The following is a 12,559-nucleotide window of genomic DNA, read 5'->3' as shown; positions in this document are numbered from 1 at the left end:
AACCTACAAACAGGAGATATCCTTTTAATTTAAGTTACTTACTGCCTTTCTTAATCATTTTTTGATAATGAAAGAGATTTATGTATGATTCAGTAGTCCATCAATTCAGTTAAGACATCGGGATTGTCCCTTCTTTCAGTTCTTGATCATGTACTTTAGAATATCCCTAGCAATCACAGTCTATGCAGAAAATTCTTCAATCTATTTTCTTTCATTTGTTTTTGGAAAGAACTCAAATATTTTTAAAAAGGGGTGGGTGGAGGTTGGGGAACAGAGATAAATATAACAGTGTCTCAGATTTTTGTTCTTCTGCTTTTATGTTCTCTCTCTCTTTCCCTCTCCTTCTCTTTCTTTTTTTTTTTTTTTTTTTTTTTTTTTTTTTTAAGTTAGTTCTCCAGAGCCACTCTTTTCTATACTGTTGTCTCTTTATCCTTCTTATCTGGCTACATTCAAGTATATTATAGAGTTTTTATACAGATCTTTCACTCCCTATTTCTCTAGCATATTATTGGTGGTCATAGGAGTGGAATGTCAAAGACAACACAACCCAGTGTGAGAAAGTTATAATCTAACTGCTCCTAGTATTTTGTTTTACGAAGAAAACTGACATAATAGAATCTATCTGTTCTACACTGTTTCTATAACAAAATCACAATTTCTAGATTAGTAATGTTTCAAAAGAGACCATGGAAAGTGGAAGGTATAAATAATTCAACAAATACACAGTCAGCCCCTCCATCTCTGGGTTCTGCATCCATGGCTTCACTCAATCACGGACAGAAAATACGTTTTTAAAAAAGAAAAGATGGCTGCATCTATACTGAAAACATACAGACTTTTTTCTTTTGCTATTCCCTAAACAATGCAATATAACAACTATTTACTTAGCATTTACATTGTCTTAGGTGTTATAAATAAACTAGAGGTCATTTAAAGTGTATGGGAAGATGAGTGTAGGCTATATGCAAGTACTCACTACAATATTTTATATCAGAGATTTGACTGTCTCTTTTTGTATCATGGGAGGTCCTAGAATAAGTATCCCACAGATACTGAGGGATGACTGTACTTCTAAGTTTTGCTAATGTCGTTAATCATATTTTGCCTATAAAGTCCATCTACCTGAAATTAGATATATTTTTGCTTGCACTATGCAAAAGTCTGTAAAGTTAGATGAAAATGAATAATTATTATTATTTGGTATGTTTCAGTTACTTCCCCTATCCACCACCCTTATTCTATTACATTAGTTTACTGTGATTTATGAGTTCTGTCCTCTCAATAGAGTCAAGAACTCTACCTGTATTGTCAAGGTATGTATTAGCTAGGATATTTCCATTTACAAGCAACAAAATTTATAACTAAATGTGTCTTAAACAAAAAAAAAAAACCCAACCATTTATTATGTCACGTGCACAGAAGTCCCAAAGCCAGTTGATTCAGTTGATTAAGCATGCTCCCAAGGACCCAGGCTGTTTTCCACCAGTCTCCGCTTGTTGGCCTTTGTCCTTAAGATTTTCCCTTGGTAATTGAAAAAAGCTGTCCTTGCTGCTGACACTGGGCCCTCACACAGTCACAACCAAATACAGGAAGGATTATCTCCCTTTTTATCTCTCAAGAAGGGAAAAAAAGACTTTCTTGGAAGCTCTCACTGTCACCTTCTTGTCAGACTCCTCAGTCACAGTCTCGTCAGACTCCATGCAAGGGTATAGGCTCCCATTTTGGTAGCCTATACCCTTGCTAAAAGTGGTGTAGTGAGTGTCTGGTATTTTTAGTCTTTATAGTGGGAAGTGGTTTCATAGAAGACAAAAACTGGAATAGTAATAGGCAGTGGAGAATCACTATGGTGATATTTTTGACAGCTCCCCAGAGCTTCATAAATGTGTGAAAATGGTAATCTGAAATTGTATGGTGACTTAATAAATGAGTTTTATTCATTATTCTAAACTTTGACAAATGTGTTTTCTATTTTGAAATATACACACTGACTCAAAATGGGAGTTGCTTCTATACCAATTATGGATTTTTCCTCTATTAATCCTGTTCAGTAGATTGAGATATCTTTATTTTAAATCATTCAATTTCCTAAATAGAAAAACTGCAAATACTTTTTATTCTTTTGTTTTTGAGATGGATTTTTGCTCTGTTGCCCAGGCTGAAGTGCAGTGGCACTATCTCGGCTCACTGCAACCTCCACCTCCTGCGTTCAAGTGATTCTCATGCCTTAGCCACCCCAGTAGCTGGGACTCCAGGTGCCTCAAACTCCTTGAGATCCACTCACCTTGGCTTTCCAAAGTGCTGGGATTACAGGCACAAGCCACTCTGCCTCTCCACAAATACTTTTTATTCTTATAATAAAAGAAGAAAATTTAGACAAAGGAGGATGGTTATCATGAGGAAAGTAAGGAAAAGACAGTAGGAATGGCAGAAAAAGAAAAGAAATAAAATAAAAAAGGAGGTGGAGTAGAAAGAGCAGTGACAAATCCAGATGGTCCAATGTGAGAAAGCTCAGTTAACTAGGTCACTTGCCTCTTGGAATGACAGGTAGGATAAGCCATTAAGACAGTGGATCAAATGGAAGGAAAGAGGGAGGTTGTAGACTTCTTTTTCAGGCATGCATTCTGCAGGTTAGAATTTGTCTCTCCTAACCACATTGTGGGTGTGTCCCTCAAACTGCACGTTCATATATCTTGGCATTAGGATTTTGTGGCACTTCTTTTTTTTTTTCTTTTCATTTAAAGATAATTTGCCTAACACTGATGTTTAAAACAATCCATTTAAAATTTAAGCCTCTTAACTTCTTTCAATAATAATTAAAGCAAGGTTAGAACAGGCCAAGAAAGATTTTATGCCCTAAGTTTCAAATGGCCAGATCTTCTAAGTAATGAGGGCTTCATCTAAGATGTAAAATCTATGTAAAATCTAAGCCCACTTTAGGGCAAACAGCTCATCTTTAAACACACTAATTTTCTTGCATTTGTTTTAAGATTTAGAGATTATTCTTCTTGCCCTCCATTTCCCTGTTTCACCTGATTCTTGCCTTTTTCTAGTTTTCCCTCTTTCTACTTTTTGCTGTGTATAATACGCACTGAAAATATTATAGGTGCTTTTCATTATTTTCAATCTTGAGTAATACGAATGGGAGAATCTTGTTAAAATTTTCTCTTTGTTGTGATAGTGATCTTTTATGTTAAACAGATTTTTATTACTCTTAATCTTTATATCTATCATGAAGTAAAACAGATTTAGAAAGCTATACAAAAATAAATATATGCTCTAATGGATTATTATACACCAAACCTTCTGGTAGCCACACCCAAATCAAGATGTAGAATTTTCCAGCTACTCCAGCTCTCCCTGTGCCTTGTCCCAATTTCAAACCTCTCCCTCCTCCAAAAATATCTAACATCCTGATTTTCATAGGATGTTCAACAAACTTTCATGTGTTTGTTTATATTTGTATGAACCAAATATACATGTTTGTCCATTAATAATTGTTTTGGATGTCCTTTAAGTTTCTCACATCTACATGTTCACCCTTCTACTTTGTCTTTTCCTTATGATTTATCTATTGAAGAACTAGAGCTATTTGATATGTAGTTCCCCACAGCTGGCTATCACTGTTTCAGTACTTATGGTACAGTTTGGCATGGGCCTCTGTTCTCTGTATTTCCTGAAAACTGGCAACTGGATTCAAAGATTTCCCCAGAATTGGGTTTTATCCCTTTCAGTGAGGCTATAGGTTTTGTGTGTGTTCTTTATTCAGGAGGCATAAAATGTCTGGCTGACTCTCTTTCTGTGACATTAGTAACTATTGATGTCTAGATCCACTAATCCATTAGAGGTTGCAAAATGTTGACACTCAAATTCCATTTCTTTTTCATGTATTAGTTGGACAACTTTGATAAGGAAATAGATCCCCTTATCTACCATTTGGCTACCCAGTGGTGTAGTTCATGTAGAAAAGGCAGGATAAGTAATTGGTTCTTTTCCCCTAATTTACCAGTTGTCAAGATAATTAATTGGTTCCTTTTCATCCTCTGAAGCTGAATAATTCTTTGCTTTTTTTGAATGTATTTCTATATATTTAATACGATTTCAATGAATAGCAATTATTACTTTTTTTTTTTTTCTGAAGCTAAAATTTTCCTGTCTTCGGCCAATAGGATTCTCTTCAAGTTGGCTCCTGTGCCCTTTTGACATACCCCAGTAATTTATGCTATTTCTTTGATATCTGATATCAGATGTTCCAGGCTCATTTGTATGGTTCCATCCCTAGACATGGAATCAGTCCTGTCTCCAAAAAGTCCTGATTTCTTTGAAATTAGATTTCAAAGGGGAACCTTTGGGAAATAAGATTTTCAAGACCACAATCCAGTCCTTAATGCTTGGTTCTACCTGGTTGGTTATTGTTTCTGCAACTTTTCAGTAGCAGAGCTAAAAAACCTGCCTATTTATAAGTACACATATAGATATAACTCTACAAAAAAATATATCTAATGGTTATACTGATCTTTCTAATGAAAGTTCAGAACTATGGGGTTTTTTTACTTAGCTTTCTTTATACAGTACTGCATTGAATCTCTTTTCCCTGTCTCAAGATCCCTAGTTCCCAGGTATACAGTAGATGACAGTCTGTTTGGGGTACTATAACAAAATACCTTTAACTGGATAGCTTACAAAGAATAGATATTTATTTTTGACAGCTATGAAGGTTGGGAAGTCCGAGATCAAGATACCAGTAGATTCCATATGTGGTGAGGGCCTGTTTCCTGGTTTATAGATGGCTCCTTCTTACTGCATCCTCACCTGGTGGAAGGGGTGAACAAACTACCTGGGGCATCTTTTTTTTTTTTTTTTTTTTTTTTTTTTTTTTTTTTTTTTTTTTTCTCTTATTGCCCAGGCTTGTCCAATGGCACAATCTCGGCTCATCGAAACCTCCACCTCCCAGGTTCAAGTGATTCTCCTGCCTCAGCCTCCCAAGTAGCAGGAATTACAGGCATGCAACACCACGCCCAGCTAATTTTGTATTTTTAGTAGAAACAGCGTTTCTCCATGTTGGTCAAGGTGGCCTTGAACTCTCGATCTCAGGTGATCTGCCTGCCTTGGCTTCCCAAAGTGCTGGATTACAGGTGTGAGCCACTGCGTCGCCTGGGGCATCTTTGATAAGGGCACTAATTCCATTCATGAGGGCTCTGCTCTCATGACCTAATCATCTACCCAAGGCCCTACCTCCTAATTCTATTACCTTGGGGGTTAAGATTTCAATATATAAATTTAGGGGGGACACAACCAGTCACACCATAGCAGATGGAATTAGAATATTTCATAATTACTCATGAACTTTATTCCACATTACATACAACAGGACCAGAATAATAATACACATACTACCACCAACAGCATAAGTACAAAAAAACAGCTTAAAATACTTTTCTCCTATGATCTCCCTTCTCTCACCCTGTTTTTTAATAGCAGTGCTATATCTGCATTGTGTGTGAATATAGCCTTTATATGTTATGCTCTCTCTTAACTCACACTTAGTATTAGTTTCAGGTTACTGTCTTTAATATATACCACCAGTCCTCATGTTGATATCCCTAATTATTTTAATGATCTGAAACTCATTCACTAGTAGAGTCTTTAGGAAGGGCTAAAAAGCAATATTCTCAAAGTTTTTGTCTTCACTCATTTGTGTGGATGCCTGGTAACCTAGTCATTGTAAATATTGTTCAGTGGCTTTAATAACTGAACATTTTAATGTTGGTTCATATTTTATTCCTTGAGTCTCTCTAGTATGTTATTCTGTTTTCTTTTGCCATAAAGTATTGTTGTAAAAATATGATGATAATCTAATTTTCTTACCCTTACAAATCACTTGCTGGTTTCCACTTCATAGCCAATGGAATATTTTCTTTTTTTTTAAGTTCATGAATCTTACCAGAAATACATCTTGGTGTTGGTTGTTCTAGGTCAATATTCTCAGCTACATAGTGCGTTTTTCAACACATAGTTTCATATTATTGTTTAGGGAAAATTTTCTTCAGTTATAGTTTTAAATATTTAAATATAGTTTTAAATATTTTAAATGTTCTCTTATTTTTACTTTTCTTCTTCAGAGATTCTGGTTATCTATGCTTGAATCTTCTTCATTAGTCTTCAATATTTGTCAATTTATCTCTAATGGTTTTTAATCTTTTTCTTTATTTCTTTTTCATTTAAAATATTTTTCTTCTTTTTCCAGTCTTCTATATCTCCTAGGGCAAAGTTTGTTTTGTTTGCTCTTCTGCTTCTTCTAGTATAGGTTCATTTCTGAAATAATTTTTATTTTATTTCTAATTTTCCCCTAAGTTCTGTCACCTCAATTCTGAGTTTTTAAAATTTGGATTAATGTTTGCATTTCATGTCTTGTGTCATTTTCTTAATGTATTTTAGCTTCTTTTGAAATAGAAAGCTGTAGTTTAGATTTGTTCTGTGAGCATGTCTTTCCTGTGTAGAGATTATTCTGCTCATTCTTTTCAACTTAGGAATAACTATAAGAGATTTGGCCTCAATACTTTTCTGCTTTTAATTTTTATGTGAAAGTGTTTTTTCCATAACTGTTAGTAGGACTGATTCGTGATTTTTCGATAACTTCTCTAACTTCACACAAACTCCCTCTTCTGTTGTTTTTAAGTATTAAAAAGGATCAGCTTGCTTTATGAGATTTCCTGGTTCTGTTCCCTTCTCCCTCTTTATCTGGGCCTCCATTATTGGTGGTTCTACTATCCATGGTCTCTGTCCAGCTCAGTTTAGATTCCACTTGGCATTTCTCTTTAGTGTGATGCTGTCCTGGAAGGGAGCTCTGGAAAGTCATGTTTCTAGAGAGAAGTCATAAGGTCTAGATTACTTAAGCACCCTCAGTCTTTGTAGAAGACCTTTTGCACTCACAATCTTTGGACTGGCAAGACTCACCCACATGCTTCCCAGTAAATAGCCATTGCTGTTTTGGGCTTCCCTCATTCTCAAGTCTGTCAAAGTCTGTCAAGTTACATTGCTTCCCTCTTTGCTTTCTCCTGCTCAAATGCTGATACAATTCAGGTTTTGTGGCTGTTTGGTAGTTTGTCCTTACTCATTAGTGTGGATGCCTGGTAACTAGTCATTGTAAATATTGCCTGTGGGTTTTTCATTTTGTTAAGTAGTTACTCTGTTTTTATGTTGAGATTTGTATTTTAAAACATGCAACTGCCACTGTCATCTTCCCAGAACCCACTGAATAGATTAAAAATATTCTCTTCTTTGGCTGGTCAAGGTGGATCCTGCCTGTAATCCCGGTGCTTTGGGAGGCTGAGGTGGGAGGCCAGGAGTTCAAGACCAGCTTGGGCAAATACCAAGACCCGATCTCTACCAATAATAATAATAAAAATAGCCAGGAGGGTGGCACACACCTATAATCCCAGCTACTTGGGACTCTGAAGCAGGAAGATTACTTGAACCCAGGAGTTTGAGGCTGCAGTGAGCTATTATCCCACCACTGCGCTCCAGTCTGGGCAATAGAGTGAGAACCTATCTCAAAAATAAAATAAAATAAAATAAATTCCCTTTGCTGCATAGGACTCCCATTTTCACAAGAATCATAAATGGTAAATTGGTATTAACTTCCTAAGCTTTCATAATTTAATTGTAACCTCAGCGGAGTTTAGGGAATGTATTCTCAATGTTATAAAATCCTGTAAGAACTCTATAGCAGTACATTTTTTTTTTCAGTCTACTTCTGGTATGATTAAAGAGAAAATATCTGTGTCCTAAAACCAGTTTTAAAAAATTATGTGTTCCAAGTATTAATGGCAACCAACTTTATACAAAACTTTGGTACAAAGCAGTTTGTAAGCAGAATATTATAAAAGTAACATTTTTTTTTCCTTTTTTTTTTTTTTTTTTAAGGGATGGGTTTTCCTGGAAAACCTGCTAGACAAATTCTAAAAGAGCTATAACACTAAAAAATAACAATTCTTGTTATTACAGAGGAAGAGGTCTATTTACACAGTGTTTTCACATTTAATCCTCAAAACAGTCCTCTTAGGGAAATATTGTTATTATGTGTTTCATTCTTCAGAAAAAAAATTGAACTTAGAGAACTCAAATGACTTAAGATTGTAACAAGAAGGATTCTTACCACCTCTGCCTGCAGTGTTCACTCTTCCACCAAGGGCTCAGCTTTGGTGAGATCCCTGTGTAGCATGTAGAAAGAAGTAGAAACCTACCTAGCCAGCTGTATCAGTCATATACTCTCTGAGGACCCACAGGGTGACAGGTGCTGCAGGCAGATCACTCTCACCGTCTGGCTAAGGGCTTTGTCTAGCGCCTTAAAGCCTGTAAGTGACAGGCGTGGCATCTGAATTGAGGTTTTTTGACCATAAGTCCTGTGGTTTGCTTTTTCTTGCTAGCTAACATCCACTTTAGCAGTGAGCTTTGTAGAACCTGTAGCCTGAGCAGCTCTAGATGGCATCGCTAAATCTGTGTGTTGCTGAACATGAGTAGTTTTGATTCATGGTAGGTGTGAGAGGATCATGTCAGAACATTTCTGGTGATTGTGGCAGCATTTCTCAGATGTTTACTCCTGAGTGCTCTGAGAAGCAGAGAGGAGGATCCTGTCCTATAGGTCCATGGGCTCTTTTATTACATTCTAATATTTTACCTTAAAATTCATGCCAACCTTAAATTCTATTTTGTAATATGTCTGTGCTATTTAGATACTAAAAGAGTATTTTGCACTACTTGCAAGCAGGTAAAATTGTTATACCTGGTAACAATACAGAAGCTTTATCCAGTGCCTCTTAGTACCATCTGGCATATTACCACGTAACCCTAAAGTGATGCTCAGTTTGAAAGAAAGAGAGGAAGTGAAGAGAAGTAGGCTGCAGACCCATCATGGGAGTTTGAAGATTTTGCTAAACATTTGGGCTTTATTCTGTAGAAAAGGAGGAGCCAATGAGGTATTTTAAAAAATAAAGTAAACTAATCAGTTTCCTGTTTTAGATAAATGGCTTTTCAACTTCTTTGATCATCATGATCTATTAATAAGGAAGACACTTTACATGCTAATTCATACACAGATTATGTATAACATAGATATATGTGTATACATGAATATTATATGTAATGAAAATATGATGAAACTTTTTTACCCTTATATTTTCCATTTTAATCTATTTCATCTAGAGAAGTTAATGCGATTCACTAAATTGATTGCACCTTACAATGTTTTCTTACTTTGCTGGCAGTATGTAAGAGGGATGGTAGAAGGGAAATAGCAAGAACATTCAAAGTGAAGATAGGCCAGAAAATAGAATATAAAGCAAGACTGTGGCAGTGGGGTGGAGCTAAAATTCACAGGAATTGGTTACCCATCATCTAGGAAGATAATCTTGGGTTTCTGGCTTGAGTGAATGGCCATTTTATTTACTGAGATTAGGAAAGCGGAAAATGTAAGTTTGGAAAGAAAGATAACTGACTCATTTGGAAGTGATTTTGAAGTATATGCAAAACCTCTAAAAGGTAACTGGATAGGAGAGTTAGAGCTCAGGAAGAAGATGTGAGTGAGGGAGAAAGATGAAAGATTCAGGACCTTTGAGTGTATGAGTTCTGATGGAAGCCAAGGGAATAGAGATGAGATTGTCAGTGTGAACATAGAGAGTCAAATGAGAAGGCCAAGGAGAGAACAGAGAGAACCCTGAAGAACACCTTCACTTCAGAGGAGGCAGAAAAAGAAGAGCCTGCAACAGAAACAGAGAAGCAAACCCGAAGAGTACAGTGTCATATGATCCAAAGAAGAGGACATTTCAAGGAGAGAACAGTCAGCAGTGTCCAATGCTAGAGAAAGGTCTAGTAAGACAAGGTTTAGCAGTTAGGAAGCTATCATATCCTCAGAGTTGGCAACAAAAAGAGGTGGTGGTTTAGTCATGCAGTTGTGAGAAGAAGGGTGGTAAACATAAAAGGTATGTCCTGGGAGGTGTGTGGAGAGGAGTATCCTGACCCCTGACAGAAGGTCCAGAAGGTGAGGTTTAGCTGCTCCAGGGAGGTAGCTGGCACCCAGGAAATCTGTCAGCCAGTGCACAGTTGCAAGCTTTGCCCTGGGATTCGGATGCAGGTTGGCAGTTTCTAAAAGGAGGATGATGTGAGTGAGGCAGAAGCTCAGTTCTAGGGAGTTGGCAGTTCTCGCCAGGTCTCCAAGCCAGCAGTTGATGCACAGGGATTTAGGCTGGTATTAGCTCTGGTGTGCGATGTGTGGGCCAGACTCAGGACATAAAGCAGAAGACTACTTGTAAGTAGCAGAAGTTCAGAGCAAAATGAGAAGCCAGGTGACTTTGTTGCTGTGTTATGGATATAGATAAAAACTACTCCTATTTCTCTAGCTTAGAAAGAGGACTGATTTAAGGTAAGAGCCGCAGGTGGGAGTCAGGCAGTTTTGCTACTGGATTAGGAATGTTTCAGAGGGTTGAAAGCAGTAGGCAGAGGCAAGTCATGAATGTAGTGGCCTGCAGGCTGGTGTCCACCACTGGATCACACTTCTTTTTTTCTTTATTTAGGTGCCTATATAACTAGCTTCTTGAATGCTCATTGATTTTAACATCTCATTGTTCACTCATCTCAGTGTGTTAAATATAATTTTTATACATACTCATTTAAATTTACATGATAGTCATTTTATCTTTTTTAAGATTATACTCTAACAGCATACATAATGCAAAATTAAAGAAAATATGACATTTGTCCTATTATGAATCACCTTCTTTTAAAAACAAACTGAACATTTGGATTAAATTTTTGAACGTCTGAACCAATGTGCCACTTGATCTTAGGTGGTATCTTCTTCATACCTCAACAAATATTTATTGACAGCCTACTCTGGACAAGGAATTTGTTAACTTCTAACCAAAAAATGTGAATTTGTCTGTTGTTTAATAGTGCTGTAGACTGATTATGCATTTGGTTCATATAACTAATCCTCAAGGTTTGTAGGAAGATTAGCCACTTTGACTCAATCCTATAAAGGTAAGCTTTAATTGGCTGAATTGGAGGTAGAATTAGAAATACAAATACCAGTTTTTATATCCGAGGTTATTTTTAAATACCAAAATACTGTATTTGTTGGTATGATATCATTAGATTAGTATTATTAACATATCAGAAACCAAAACTGTATATGTTTTGAGAAGTACCCAGAGAATTTATACACTATTTAGTATTTCACATGGAGCAGAGGTGTGCTCAGTGCTTCTTCCTCAAGGACTAGGAGAGATACGGAGCAGTGGGAGGGAGGTTCCTGGGTCCCATTAGCACCTTTCCACCTGGTGCTTGATGCTGTCTGCTCCCATCAGGACCATTCATTCTCTGTGGCCTGCCCTCCTCTCCTAGAGTAATTTATTTCAAACAGGCCTTTCTCCAATCATCCTACTTGAGAAGAGTTAGGAAGTGGGAGAGAGAAACCGCTGTCTTGCACCTTAACCCTCTCTCAGATAGGGAACACCTGGGGACAATGTATAGCAAATAATGAAAACTATACGTATTGGCTTGCTCGAGCCAGGGTGGCTTAAACAACAGGAAATTTATTTTATCACAGTTCCAGAGGCTAGAAGTCCAGGATCAGGGCGTCAGCATGTTTTTCTTCTGAGACCTCTCTCTTTGACTAGTCTTCCCTTTCTGTCTTCACATCATCTTTTTTTCTATGCAAGTCTGTGTCCTAATTATAAGGAAACCAGTCAGTTTGGACTACAGCCCACCATAATGACCTCATTTTACCTTAATTACCTCTATAAAAGCTCTGTCTTCAAATACAGTTCCATTCAGAAGTCCTAGGGTTTGGATTTCAACATATGAGTGTTAGCAGAGGGGAAGGGGGAGAGGGGTTGGTGAAAGAGGTAGGAAGAGTTCAGTCCATAACACTATATATGTCTATCTTTTTAAAAAATCAAATACACGCATTTAAATATTATGCAAAATAAATGCCAAAATATCAGTACTGCAATTAATATCACAGCTATTCTCATAAGATAATGAGCTCAGTTGCTTAATTGTATGGTGGAAAGGTGGATTTTCTACTTTAATGGCCCCTGGAAGAGTCTCAGAGGTTACCAACTCTTACATTTTTTTTAAATAAGAGGATCTTAATTTTTGTTTTACTGTGTAGTTGCTGTTGCTCAACTGTTTCATCTTGCCTTTGACTGGATATTCTTAATACATAGATATTTAAATGAAAAGCTAATTTTCAAAGGGTAATTAAAGGACTTTGATAAAAGGGAAGAGAGAGACAAGAAATATTTGATCTAGGATGTCTTAGATGGCTGAAAAGAGAAAATCCAAATAGTTCTTTCCCTCTGGGTAGTCGACAAAGAAGCAAGCTCAGCATCTGAATTAGCTCAAAGGGAAAACAGAGCAGTAGAAGTGGGGTGTCAGCTCCATAGCTAAGTTCTGGTCTGATAAAGCCACTTCCCAGCCAGGAAGCTCACACTGTTGCACAGTGAGCTGTGTCCCCAGTTCCCTCCCATCTGCCCATAGATATGTACAGTAGCGCCAGTGG

General features: G+C 36.9%; 1 pseudogene; it reads right to left on the bottom strand.

Annotated features, from left to right (window-relative positions):
• Nucleotides 1-7,925: 7,925 nt before the first annotated feature.
• On the bottom strand, nt 7,926-7,978 carry LOC119467241 (annotated as a pseudogene).
• Between the last annotated feature and the right edge of the window lie 4,581 nt (nt 7,979-12,559).

This window comes from Cebus imitator, unplaced genomic scaffold (genome assembly GCF_001604975.1).
Source record: "Cebus imitator isolate Cc_AM_T3 unplaced genomic scaffold, Cebus_imitator-1.0 Scaffold268, whole genome shotgun sequence".
NCBI classification, from domain to species: Eukaryota; Metazoa; Chordata; class Mammalia; order Primates; family Cebidae; genus Cebus; species Cebus imitator.
Note: the sequence above shows the minus strand (reverse complement) of the source record. Positions and strands in the feature narration are given on the sequence as shown.